Source organism: Zootoca vivipara, chromosome 9, assembly GCF_963506605.1.
Source record: "Zootoca vivipara chromosome 9, rZooViv1.1, whole genome shotgun sequence".
Taxonomy (NCBI): domain Eukaryota; kingdom Metazoa; phylum Chordata; class Lepidosauria; order Squamata; family Lacertidae; genus Zootoca; species Zootoca vivipara.
The window spans coordinates 8073310-8088406 of record NC_083284.1 but is presented as its reverse complement, the minus strand read 5'-3'; positions in this window follow the sequence as shown (position 1 = coordinate 8088406).

Here is a 15097-nt window from a genome sequence, read left to right as displayed (position 1 = left end):
GGCAACAGATCAAAGATGTGCAGACATTGAACATCCTAAATTATAATACCCCCCCCAAAAAAAAGATCTGTTTTCAGAGAAAGGTCTTCAAGAGGCTCCTGAAAGTCAAAAGTGAGAATGCCTGCTGAATTCCTAGTGGAAGACTGTTTCATTGTGCAGGACAGGTGACCTTAAATGACAGACTTCTAGTGGAGACCAGCTGAGCCTCTGTAACATAGCAGACAAGTAAATTTGACTTTGATACTGGAAAACACCCTCAACATCATCTGAGGAGAGCAGACTGACAAAGCAGGTCATGAGGCCCACACAGCTTTGTTGGCTCCTCATCCCTCAGCTTTGTCACCTGAAGTGACTGCCTCACTCAGTTTCATGATAGGACCAGCCTTGATGTCAAGATTGGGATATCTCTAATACAGAACCATAAAGCCAGTGTGATGTAATAGAAGTGGACAGAGTGTTAGATGTGGACCTGGGAAGAAACTGTTTCAAATCTTCACGCATCTGTGAAGCCTACAGGAAGACCTTGGACAAGTTGCTCTCTCCCTCAGTGTTGCTCTCTCCCTCATGAGGTTGTTGTCACTGAGAAACATATTCTTACATTTAAACTGCCCAAAGTTCCTGAGAGAAAAAATGGGACACAACTATGATAAAATAATACAATAATGATAAAAAAATGCAATAACCAATCAATGCATTGGTGTTCTATGTATACATGGTATTATTAAGGAACTAGATCAAGACCCAGAGGGAAGAAACTGGAAAGATATAGCTCATCCCATGTTACATGCTGCTCTAGCAGCAAAATCTATCACTTTCCATTACTTCAGCTGCAGTTGTTCCTGTTTGTTCAAAATGTCAGGTACTTGTCAGCAACACAACACCATGTAGGTTCATGAGAGGGAATCAAGTGCATTAATCACGGAGAAGCACGTTGACATTCTCTTAATTAAAGCAAATAGGAAGAGGGCCAGCTGATTAGACAAAACGTTTGGCTCTGCTGGAGGAAACACCGTGTTTAGCAAAAAGCAAAAGTTTGATTCTATTCTTCACCTGCTTGTTAATTTCTAAGTGCTCTTCACGCATTGCCACTGTGATGACATTGGCCCTTTTTCTGAGCCACTAAATCCACACAGTGGAGTCCTGACACACCGGACTGTGAATTTTGTCATCTCTGCCCTCTGAGACACACTCCAGCAGTTGAGAGAGGCATGCCAGCATCAAATGGTACTTAGTTGAGACAGGAATTTCTGGATCTACATATGGCTTTCTGTGCTAGTCTTTTAAAAACAAAAACAAAAAAAACCAGGTTTTTCTTCCTCATGGGGGAGCATTATAGCTTGTAGAAGAGGGATGGGGAACTTATGAACTCCAACTCCCATCATCCCTGACCATTGGCTGGGGGTGATGGGAGTTGGAGTCTAACATCATCTGGCGGGCAATGGGTAATCTGGCCCAGCTGAAAAAGCTCTCACATTCTGAAGTGGTGCAAGCAAATATTTGCTTTATGACTTGATTCTGCTAATTGTATATGTTGTTGTTTAGTCGTTTAGTCGTGTCCGACTCTTCGTGACCCCATGGACCATAGCACGCCCATAATTGTGTACAATGATGCTTTCCTACACATCAAAAATGTGAGGTAGTGTTTATTGCAGAGGGCAGCATATACTACAATTCTTGCATGCTAAAAACTTGGAAGAAAATGGTCATCCCGTGCATTCTCTAACCATTCCATCAATGAAGAGTTTAAATCTGTCTCCTTTCTTGCTGAATAATTGTGCTTTCATTTAATCAGGAAATGATTGATATAAAAACGAGCCTTCACTTAGATGTTCACTGATCTTTCGAGTTTGAATTATGTGATCTGGAAAGTATTACATTGATATTTACTTATTATCATGTCAGCTGGGGCCTCATTTTGCAGGCTAAGGGACTGAATAATGTGACAAACGTTAAAAAAATTATTTAGCTCATTATTTCTTTTGAACTAGCCAGTGATAACATCCTTTTCTGTGTCATGCAAGGTGCTACATAGGTACCACAAGGAGAAGTGATTGTTACCTTGTGTCAGCTTCCTCATTCTGCAAAATCAGAGGTAATCGTGGGTTAAGAGAAATAAATTAGTAGACCCAGGACAGGTGTTTCATTATTTCTTTTTAACTAGCCAGTGATAATGTCCTTTTCTGTGTCGTGCAAGGTCTACATAGGTACTGCAAGGAGAAGTGATTGTTACCTTGTGTCAGCTTCCTCATTCTGCAAAAGAATAGGTGATAGTGGGTTAAGAGAAATAAATTAGTAGACCCAGGACAGGTGTGCCACCTCCAGCACTCTTAAAACTATTGTTTCTCCCAGGTTAAGGTGCATGGGTCCTGGGAAGGGATATGCAGCAAGCAATGAAACAACTGAGTGAAGTTTTACATTTGAACATTGTTCTTCATTTTTGATAATTTGATACGTAATCCAGAATTCTGCTGGGGTTATTCTGACTTATCCACTCAGAATCTAATAAACCCAGGTGGAGGTGATTAGGGATGGTCTCAAAAGCTAATTCCACCCTTTTGCATCTCAGTGGCATTCATTTAGACATCAATTTCATCCTGTTCTATCCAATTGCTTTTTGCTGAAGATTGTACTGATCTACCTGAGGGTGGGGCCATCACCCACAAGGAGATTTCAGGAGAGTGCTGGTAGATATGTTGAAATGTGGGTTAGTTACTACAATAACAGATTTGGGTGGCATGCATACCTGTGGTATGATAAAAAAGAGTCCATAAAGGATTTACAAACCATGCGAATTGACTAAAGTAAGGGCAATAAAGAACTGCAAGATAGGAGTAAATAAGAAAACCGTGAGCCAATTGAAAAATACAGGCAACAAATGGTGAAGATTTTTTTCCCCTTCAATTTTGCATGCTGCTTTGTGATGGTTCCAATACCTAACTTTCCTGAAATGCATAGTACAGCCAGGGCAGTTTCTCCTTCAGTAACATACATAATCTAACAAATTCTGCTACATGGCAAATATCCAATCAGCAATTTTAATATCTACTTTAAAAAACAAAACACATCATGTCCTGAGGTGTTAAAATAATGTTGCTTGTGATTTCAGAAAGCCTTATTTGCTTGACAGTTTCGCTACAGGTGTCTTATAATCATTATATGGTGGGTATGTTTAGATAAAAGCTATGTGGTGCAGAAGTAGGTCCTCTCTGCGAGTGGGCGGACGGCACCAAGTGGGGACCCCGAGATACCGCCAAGCTTCCTGCTCTCGCTGCGGAGCTGCCCCAAAGCTTCCAGCCACCGCCAGCTGAAGTGATCCAGAGCTCCCTGCCACAGCCAGATCGAGCCCAAAGCTTTTGCACGAACACGCACACCCCGCACTGCTTCTTTCTCTTTTTCTCCCCAGCCCACCTCCCCCCACCATCCCTCATCCTCTCCTCCCCAAAACCGTACAGTTGCAAGGAGACAGAAGAAGCAGGGTGGTGGAGAGGAGGAGAAAGAGGTGGAGGGTGGAGGTAGCTCCAGTTCATAGTCAGTGGAGAGTCCGTGCCAGGACTTCACAATCCCCAGTCAAACACTGGACGAAAGGGAGCTGGCAATACAATTCACTGGGGTTTTCCTTTTTTTTACTTTTAAGGGCGATTTCACTCGCGCGCGCCCCCCTCCTTTCCCCCTGTCTCTCTTCCTTTCTCTCCCCATTGCTTTCAGCGCGACCAGCTTTGCTCTTGATCTCCATTCATGGGGCAGCAGCAGCGTCAAGGAGATAAGAAAAGCAGGGGGGGGGTGAAGAGAAGAATATATATGTCCCCGTCCCCCCCAAGCTGCTGCCGCTTCGATACATGATAATATGTTTATATGATTAGCTGAGCCCAGGGGTGGGTAGAAGACAGAGAAAGAGAGGGGGTGGAGATTGGAGGAAGAGGTGAAGGCTGGAGGTAGCTCCAGTTCATAGTCAGTGGAGAATCCGTGCCAGGACTTTGCAATCCCCAGTCAAATACTGGACGAAAGGGAGCTGGCAAAACAATTCACTGCGATTTTACTTTTTTTTCTTTTAAGGGCGATTTCACTCGCCGCTGCCCCCCCCGCCCTCCTTTCCCCTTGTCTCTCTTCCTTTCTCTCCCCATTGTTTTCAGCGCGACCAACTTTGCTCTTGATTGATCTCCGTTCACGGGGCAGCAGCAGCAGCTTCGAAAAGGGAAAAGTAAACAGCCTCCTCCTCCACCTCCTCGCGCTTTAGCCGGGAGGGCGGTTGGCAGCCGCAGGGGGGGTGGGGAGAGCGTGCGCGTGTCTCTGCCTCCAATCCCTGTGTCGCTGGGGCACATGCGCAGTGACCCAGGGACACACGGGACAGCTTGGACGCAGGGACAACTTGGACTTTATATATATAGATATATATATATGGTGTGGGAAAAGCAAGATATTTTTCTTCCTCTCTCATCATACTATGAGTCCAGCCAATGAAGCTGAATGTTGGAAAAATGAGGGCAAACAAAGGAAATAATTTCTTCAAACAGCACACAGTTAAAATGTGGGATTTGCTCTCACAGGATGTAGTGATGGTCACCAATATGGATGGCTTTAAAGTGGATTAGACTAATTCATGAAGGATAGGGCTACAAGTGTCTATCAGCCACAATGACTATGTACTGTTAAGTATAATTGTTTAATTGACACTGGAATGGAAAATGCCTGTGTGTATTCATGAAAAGTTTTAACACTGGGAAATTCCGCTGCAGTATTCTAAGGGACTCTGAGCTGTAACTGATTGATAATTAACTGTGGTTGTTGTCTGCTAGTTAACATGTGAGTGTTTAACCTTAGATCAAATGAGTGTTAATGAATTGCAAATCCCCATTTTGAAGTAAGTTGCCTTGAGTCTTTGTTTCCAGACTCTGTGAGAGTGGAGATATAAATGAACCTCTCAAGGTAAACAGACTTAGGCTGTGGGCAGAGACAGACCTCTGCTTCTAAAGTCTGTTGGAATTATTTCATATTTTGTAAGATGCTGAGCCTATGCCTTGGATTGGTATAAGTCTTATGGAACTACTGGGATGTATCCTTGATGTTTTTATTTTGTTTTCAAGAAAGTTCTGCAAGTAAAGTTTTGAATAATAACTTATGGGCCTTGACAATGTTTTATTTCCGAAAGGGAATCAGTTTTCATCCATCCAGTTGCTTCAAACTGCACAATATTAATATGTGCAATATGTACTACCAATAGTATCCAAGGTGGTATGCCTCTGAATAGCAGTTGCTTTGTGTCACTGGTGGTGAGGGTGCTGGTGTGGTCAGGTCCTGATTGTGAACTTCCTATAAACATCTGGTTGACCAATGTAACGGCAATGTCTTGGACTATCTGGCCCCATCCAGCAGGGCTTTTTTCTTATGTTCTGAACTTCTTTTCCCTAGATTTGTTCACCAAAACTACTGATATGAGCAAAGACATCTGTGGAGAAACTTTCCCCTAGCGTTCATTATTAGTCTTCTTGCATGCTTATCCGACTCTTTAGTTCACATTCCTTCTGCTTTATACTTAAATAGCATTGGCCTTAAGATGTTGGCACATGAATCGGGAAGCAAGACTGGAGCAGAAATGCAAATGTGTATTAAATATTTAAAAAGTTATACAGTTAAGTATTTTCTCCCCCTTTCCCCCAAAGAAATCATTTCTGCCTGTATTTAAATTCCAATTGGGCCAGCCAGTAGTAGTAAGCCAGCAGATGCAAAAGAGAAGGATGTCAGCAGAATCGGTAATTAAGTACACACAAATATACAGTCTTGTGCATTAGAGCAGCTTGTTTTAGATGACTGTCGGCCAGACACTTTTCTTCTGGAGGTTCTTAGTTCTATGTGTTTGAAATTGCTCTTTGCTTTGAATGTTAATATCCCTGGAAGATTAAAAAAAATTTTTTGCACATTTGAAAATAAGAATTTTATTGCTCAGCTTGCACATGAAATGCAGTGGAACTTTAGGTTGCGAACGTGATCCGTGTGGGAGGCACGTTCGCAACCCGCAACGTTCGCATCCCGTCTGCGCACACACACGCGTGACGTGATCCAGTGCTTCTGCACATGCACCAAGCATGATTTAGTGCTTCTGCGCATGTGTGAGTACCGAAACCCGGAAGTAACCGGTTCCGGTACTTCTGGGTTCGGTGTGTCTGTAACCAAAAAACGCGCAACCCGCAGTGATTGCAGCCCAAGGTATGACTGTAAATGCAAAAAAGGGTTCATTCAATTATTTGAGAGTCAGTGGAATGGCAGTAACTGCTTTCTACAACTTCTTTTGCTTCAGGAGGCTGGCCTTAAGGTATATTAGGTCCCCATAGTGTATGAAGCCTCTCATGAATCTAGAACTCAGGACCATCCAATGAAGAAAAAAGAAAGTTCTTTACAAAATGAATGGTGAAGCTATGGAGCTTGTTCCCTCTAGAGTTAGTGATAGCCTCTGCCTTGGATGACCTGAGAAGAGGATTATGTTGGGAATTCCATTCCACCCTTGCTGCAGATGTGTGGGATCGTTACATGTCACATGTCTGTTTACATTCCAGCACAGATTGTTGGAGTCTCGTGCACGGAACATCTGTTCTGTATTGCTTTTGGTTTTCTCTCTCTCCGAGAAGAAGGACAAGGAGAGAAGCCATGTTTTCTTTGTCCTGATTTATGTTCAATAAATGTAGCCTAGTATCCACGCCTCGAGCCAGATCTGTTGTGTGTTTACTCTGCTGAGTAATGTGTGCTCATGCACAGCAGCATGAGTCGCAGATGCATGTCGGAGGAGGATGACTGGTGGATCTCCGCAGCGGCAAGACAGAGAGGGAGACGCTCCGGCTGGGGTCTGTCCAGCTGGCTTTCCATCCCACGGTTCTGACGGATTAGCCTATGAGTGGCTACTAGCTACAGTGGACGTGTTCCACCTCCACTGGTAGGCCAAATGCCCCAGATACAAATGAGGAGAGCACTGTTGCATACAAATCCTAGAATCATAGAATCGTAGAGTTGGAAGAGACCACAAGGGCCATCCAGTCCAACCCCCTGCCGAGCAGGAAACACCATCAAAGCATTCTTGACATATGCCTGTCAAGCCTCTGCTTAAAGACCTCCAAAGAAGAAGACTCCACCACACTCCTTGGTAGCAAATTCCACTGCCGAACAGCTCCTGCTTGTGGGTTCCCATCTGCACCTGGTTGACCACTGCGAGAATAGGATGTGGACTAGATAGGTCTCCAGCCTAATCCATAATGGCTCTCCGTATGTTCTTATGAAAGAATCTGTGCTTTTATTTAAGAACACAGACTGGGTGGAAGAACAGCACTGTCAAGACTAGAGCAAGAACCCATCCACCTTAGCTTTCATTTTCCAGTTGTGATTATCTAGGCACTACAGAGTTCTCTCATGCAGAACACGGCTGTGATAGCCATCCTCAGTGATCATTAACCCTCATCTGGCATTCTTTCTTTGGACTTGGATGTTCTTCTTAGCTTTCCTATATACTAACAGTGGACTCATTCTCAGAGTGTCCCTGATATGCAAAAGGGTGGAATTAGCTGTTGAGACCATCCCTACTCACCCCTCCTGGGCCTATTAGTCTTTGACTGGGTGAGTCAGACTGGCACCAGAAGAATTCTGAATCATCAAATTATCGAAAAGCAAGAACCCCCAACACATGTAGGGGGTACAGTAAAAGACAGAAAGCACAAGAACCAGGGGTGCCAACTTGGGGGGGGAATATAATGGGGAGGGCAAAGTAAGACCTGCCCTGCATAATTGATCACATGAAGCAGCACGCACACACACCATTTGAATGGCAATCCCCATCAACTTTGGGGGGCAGACCCCTCAAATTTGGGAGGGGGCAAGGACCCCTTGGCCTGTAAGAGTTGGTTCGTATGACAAGAATAGTCCAATGAGCACTGAGCATGCTCACTGGCTTTCAAATGTTGTGAGGAGAAAATGAGGGGTAAAAAGAGTTATGGGAGAATGGAATGGAATAATTCAACAAGGAATAGGCTGCTTGCCTGCCTGGTTAGAAAACTGAACAAATAGACACAACATTGTAACATTCTGTTGCAGGCCCCACTGGTCTTATTTAATAGTCATTGATAGAAAATCCAAACAGAAGGCATAGCTTGTCAGCTGAGATCCTCAATAGGAGCAATCCATGCTGCATTTGTCCCAGGAGACAATGGAGGAACAACACTTTGTCAAAGGTTGCCCTTGTTAAGGGCCTGAAGGCCAGAATTAAGAGAGAAGTTCTGAAGCATTATAGGGCGCCCTTCCCCAGCAAGGTTATCCAGATATTTTAAGGCTACAGCTCTCATCAGCCCCAGCTAGTATGGCCACACTGTCTGGGGCTGATGGGAGTTAAGGTTTTAAAATATCTGGAGGGCACCACATTGAGGAAGGCTGTAGCAATAAGTCATTGGAACAGATTACCAACAGATGCACTAAATTTGCCGCCATATGGAGCTCCTAAATCTAGTCTGGATATCTTTCACCAAGAAATGTAGCTTAGTTTTAAACTCCAGTCGGTGGCCTTGGTGGACTTTCTGGGAAAGTCATCACAATGTATCTTGCGACCAAATTCCAATAAATACCTATGAATTTATGAAGCTTTCATGGAAGTAAGAGTCTAAATGGATGTGAGTGTTGGAACTATACAGATGAAGGAAGGGGTTAGGTAGCATTATTAGTTGGTTATTTAACAAGCAATAATTCATTGAATAAATGCTTTTGCTCCGCAGCATTTCATGGATCTAATAAACTATCTTGTAAGATGACAAAAAAATGCTAGGGTTTCCCTCCCCTTATACTGTGCTTAGTCAATTCACCGCTCTAAGGAAGTGAGAAAGTCCATTCTATGTTTGAGAGATTGATTCCCTCTGTTATGAGAATGGATCATAAGCAAAATGCATAGAGACAAATAAATGTGGCTCATATATTTATGACATGCAGAATGACAAATCATATATTGCTGTTCACAACAAGACTCTGCAATGCACAACCCAGACTAGATGTGGCAGACATGCTCATGCAAGTTAACTTATGTATTATTCTGCAGAACAATCTGCCCCTAATACATTATTGGTTCTTATAGAGAGAAAGTTAGTGGTGAGGCCACTGAGGAAACACACTCACTGCATTTGGGACAAAGGTACAGCCTGAATTGAGCTCATGGGACATGCAGTGTTTCAGTTTACAGCAAAAGCTGGATTTCCCCAGTGCTGATTGAATTCTGTCAATCAAAAAAGCTCCCTTTCCCCTTTTCCTGACCATGACTACCGATTTGCTTCCCCACTCTGACTGGGTCCAGTCTGCATAGTCACCTATGACAGACCCTTCAAGGGTCCCTGTTTTCCAGGGACAGTCCCCGGTTTCTGATTTGTCCTGCTTTTCCTTAGGACGTCCCTATTTTCATTGGAGAAAAGTTTTTTGGGTGTGTGTGTGTGTGTAATGGATAGGTTTGCAAGAAGATCAATCCTATCCATTCCTAAGGAAATCAGCCCTGAGTGCTCCCTGGAAGGACAGATCCTGAAGCTGAGGCTCCAATACTTTGGCCAACTCATGAGAAGAGAAGACTCCCTGGAAAAGACCCTGATGTTGGGAAAGATTGAGGGCACAAGGAGAAGGGGACAACAGAGGACGAGATGGTTGGACAGTGTTCTCGAAGCTACTAACATGAGTTTGACCAAACTGCGGGAGGCAGTGGAAGACAGGAGTGCCTGGCGTGCTCTGGTCCATGGGGTCACGAAGAGTCGGACACGACTAAACGGCTAAATAACAACAACAATGCAAATACAGGCAATGTGTTGGTCTTTATTTTTCTTTGTATCTCTGTTACTGCCATGAATATATTAAAGTCTTAAACAAATTATTTTGACTTCTGCCTTCTTACATCTACTCTTACTGTGAAAAAGCTGAATAAGATGGAAGTCAAAACACTTTGCTATTAGACTTTCTTTTACACTTTGCTATTAGACTTTTTTTTCTGTTATCATTGCTTCTGTAAGAGTTAGACCGTTTTGGTAATTACTGCATCTGGGATCCAGAATAAACTTGTATGGAGTGTAGTTTGAATCTTTAAAACTCAGTTCTGTCACCTCTCAGGTGGGCACCATTGCCATTCTATTTTTTTAAAAAATAAAATATTATCTTTATTGAAATTTTAAGATAAGACATATACAACAATGATGATAGAAGAAAAAGAAAAAGAAAAAAAGAACATACATAAATAATGGAAAGATAATAAATAAGTAAAATAGACAGACAAACAAACTAAACAATAATGGATAAATTAAACTCAAATCTTAATATAACATAACATAACTTGATATAACATAACATAACTTATTATAATATGACATATCAACCATATCAACATATCAAGAGAAAAAAAAAGAAAAGGAAAAAAATAGGATCATGTCTAAAAATAATTGAAAAGATATTTCAAATTACGCATTACTAAAATCTGTTATCCCCCCCCCCTTCCACCCTGTCGTGACTTCCAACCTCTCCTATATTCTTATTTAAATTTCTCTAATGTTTTGCATACGCTTATCTGGCTTGGTTCATTCTTTAGTTTCCTTTATCTTATTTGTGCCCCTCATAATTCCGTTATGAGTTTTGCCTTTTCCACTTGTTTCTGTAAGTGTAATTTGAGTGGTTTCCAGTCTTCTCCTGCTTTCTCTTCACTTAAACCTTTAGATAAACCTACCTTAATTGCCAGATTTTGATAATTTATTAATTTGATCAGCCACTCTTCTTTACTAGGTATTTTTTTCACTTTTCCAATTTCTGGCAATTAGGAGTCTGCCCGCTATGGTTGCATGCATCAGCTCACACCATTGCCATTCTAAGGGAGCAAGGGAGGTGTTCCTGGTGAGTTCTGGCACCTCTTTTTCTAGAAAAATAGCACTGCCTGGATATATCCATCCTGTTGGCTCATTGAACTGTTCAGTGCATATGCATAATTTTCCTTTATCACTGATGCTGCAGGTGAAATCAAACTCTTAAGCATCAATTCTCTCTCCATGGATGGTATTTTTGTGCATGCAAAACTTCATCCATTACAGAATTGACCAACAGCATTAGCTAACTAGAGCCAGGCAGCTACTTTGATCATTCTAGATGATATATGTTATATGAAAATAACAACACTTATCAGGAATTAGTTTTAAAAAAACAAAAACAAATGCCAAACTGACAATATATTTGTATTAAAAGGAGGGAGGAGGACAGAGGAGGTGCTTGTTCTTTTTTGATATTTAGCGATGTAGAGGGCAATCCTATGTGCATGAAGCTGGGGTAAAGCAATTAATCTGGCATACTTACACCAGATCCAACCCCTTTCAGCAGTGGGACAGCTCCTGATGTCTTTCCTAAGCCTGGCAGAAGGAAAGCGAGTCCTTGAAACAGAGATCCAAGCCTAAGACACCTCCCTCCAGCCATGCCACATCCGCAGAATGGCTCCCCCTCACTTACACCAGCATTGGCTCAGCCAGCTTTTAGGCAGTGGTTGGATGGCCTGCTATCCAGGTATGTTGTAAAGTGGATTCTCTGGGGTTATAGAATCATAGAACTGTAGGGCTGGAAGCGATCCCTAGGTTCATCTAGTCCAACCCCCTACAATACAGCAATCACAACTAAAGAATCCCTGACAGATGACCATCCAACCTCTGTTTGCAAACATCCAATGAAGGAGAGTCCACCACCTTCTGAGGTAGTCCGCTGAAGCAGCAGAAAACAAGCTTGCTCCATCTTCCATGTGGCAGCCCTTCAGATATTTGAAGATAGCTATCATATGATATTACCTCTCAGTCTTCTCTTCCTCAGGCTGAACATACCCAACTCCCTCAACTGTTCCTCATAAGACATGGTTTCCAGACCCTCATCTTGGTCTCCTTCCTCTGCCCACATTCCAAATTCTCAGTATCCTTCTTATGCTGTGGTGCCAGAACTGATCACAGGACTCCAGCTGGAGTCTGAGTCCAGGATAGAATCGAGCAGTACTATGACTTCCTTTGATCTGGACATTATACTTCTGTTGATACAGCCTAGAATTGCTAGTTTTGGCTCTACTAAGATCCTTAGATCCTTTTCACATGTATAGTGGTACCTCTACTTACGAATGTTTCTACTTACGAATGGAGCTCCGTCCGCCATCTTGGATGTGGTTTAGATAGGATTTTTCTACTTATGAATTTTTAGATTGGGTTGCTTCTACTTACGAATTTTTTCTCCCAATGAATTCCTATGGGATTCGACTTACAAATTTTTTTGATTTACAAATGTGTGTTCGGAACACATTAAATTCGTAAGTAGAGGCACCACTGTACTGCTGTCAAGCAGGAATGATCAGATGGGCATTCGCACCAACCGAGTGGCAGCAGTGGCAGGGGTGACGAAATAACAAACTCGTCTGCAATATATTTGCTTGCTTTTTATTATACAACATATACCTCTTGCCACCATTCCTCTATATCTCACACTACAAAACTCATGAAACATTTGGGTAACTTAAATACAATTTTCAAAATAATCAATTACCCAATCACCTTGACACATTCAGTGCAGCAAGGCAACTCCACCTCCAATTATTCAAATTATCAAAAGCTCACAGGTGTGCTATCATTCAGATCAGGGCTACTAACACACATCTCTGAGTAGCACTATTGACCATGTCAATCTTAAAGAAAAACCTAACAAAATATAGGACGGGAAGCACCTAGCTTAAGTGTAGAACTTTACATTTCAACTAGACTATTCTAAGCCAGGCATCCCCAAACTGCGGCCCTCCAGATGTTTTGGCCTACAACTCCCATGATCCCTAGCTAACAGGACCAGTGGACGGGGAAGATGGGAATTGTAGTCCAAAACATCTGGAGGGCCAAAGTTTGAGGGTGCCTGTTCTAAGCGAATATTTGGAGTGTCAGTGTTATTGAGGGTCTTTTAAGCGCTGTTAAGGAAAATCTGGTGCACGTGCTTCCCTTATCTTTCACCTGCAGGTCTTGTGATTAGTGTTTGAAGGTCACCTGACCTGACAACCAGCCAAGTAGGTCACTGTGATCTGGCAACCAGCCAATGGTGTGGTCATTCTTGGGTATATTAAGAGCAAAATATCCTCCTGAATTATATACCCAGCACATGGAACCTTACAAAAGGACAATACGAGTGGACTCTCCGTGCCCTGGCCACAGCAAATAGACGGATACTGATGAATTGGAAAAAATAAAATGTGGTTCCCTTCTACAGTTGGATTGAAGACTTATACAAACTCACAACATATGAACAACTTGCATATAAATGCAGACTTGCCATGGACAAATTCAATTATATTTGGAATCCATTCTTACAAATACTGTAATAGGTTAAGATCTGGTGAAGTACAATAGCAACCTTGTAAAATATACAGATTTGGGTTTTTCCCCCTCTCCCCTTTATTTCCCCTTCTACATGGGTTCTGAGTGAAACTGCCTTAATGCTTTGGACCTGTCAGTAAAGCACTGAACACAATGGAGTCTGATTGACAAAACTACACTACCACGAACCTACACATGCCAAGCGCCAACAAGTATAACATTACAGTACATAAATTCTAGAAACTCATAATCCACTTCCAATCACTTTCCACTTTGACGTTGCACTCACTACCATTATTAATGGCCTCCTAATTACTCCAGTCACCAGATTTCAATAGTTACAATCAGAGACAAGCATTCAATTACTGTCAGGGATTCCAGACTGACATTCTCGGTAAACATACCCATACTATAAACACCGGGTCCCGTATTTAAAATCAAATGCATTCTAAAACTCCTCATCTTAATTCAAATGCATTTTACATCCTTGTTAATCTAAGTTACAGAGGTAATTTGTAACATAATGACAGGTTTAAACAGGGAGGTTTTAAAGTTAATTCTAATTGAGGCAAGAGGATAGTAATTCTTCATCACCTTGTTTGGTAGGCAACAAAACTGAAGTATATGAAGGCGAAAGGGGAAAATACGATTTGGGTAGTATTAATAATGCTGTTTTATTGGGGACAAATTTGCTTCTGGCAGAAGGGATAGAGCATAGCCATCAGGGTTAGTAGCTACTGTTATTGGGACTGTCCAAAATGTCTGCGAACTTTTGAATTCTCCAAAACGTCTCATCAGATAATGTTGGCATCAGTCTTTGAACATTCCTTTGTGATTATTGTCGTGTGGAAGTAGTAGTAGTAGTAGTAATTCAGTTTATATACCACCCTTTATCAAAAGATCCCAGGGCAGTGTACAACATTAAAAACAATATAGAACATAAATGACAAAAACCTAATAAAAACATAGTAAAAAGCATTTGTTGCTGTTTAGTCGTTTAGTCATGTCTGACTCTTCGTGACCCCATGGACCAGAGCACGCCAGGCACTCCTGTCTTCCACTGCCTCCCACAGTTTGGTCAAACTCATGTTAGTAACCTCGAGAACACTGTCAAACCATCTCGTCCTCTGTCATCCCCTTCTCCTTGTACCCTCCATCTTTCCCAATATCAGGGTATTTTCCAGGGAGTCTTCTCTTCTCATGAGGTTGGCAGAGTATTGGAGCCTCAGCTTCAGGATCTGTCCTTCCAGTGAGCACTCAGGGCTGATTTCCTTCAGAATGGATAGCTTTGATCTTCTTGCAGTCCATGGGACTCTCAAGAGTCTCCTCCAGCACCATAATTCAAAAGCATCAATTCTTTGGTGATCAGCCTTCTTTATGGTCCAGCTCTCACTTCCATACATCACTGCTGGGAAAACCGTAACTAAAAAGAATACTGACAGCCTAATAATAAACTAATCATCCCAATAACACTCCTCTGCGGGCACATACTTGCTTAGATACTGCTGTTTGGGTGTCTAAGCTCCAATCAGCTCCCCCCCCCCACTTGGAATGAAACAAAAAGCCTTCACAACTGTTGGCTTCATTGCAGTCCCTTCTGGAAAGTGGTTGAGAGAGTAGGGTGATTGATTTTAGGGGGCGAAACTTGATTTTTGCAAGTTTTTTCAGTGAGGGATTTACAAATATGTTTTGGGGTGTGAGGAATTCAAATCTGCTATTATTTTTTTGTGACTGGACAACAT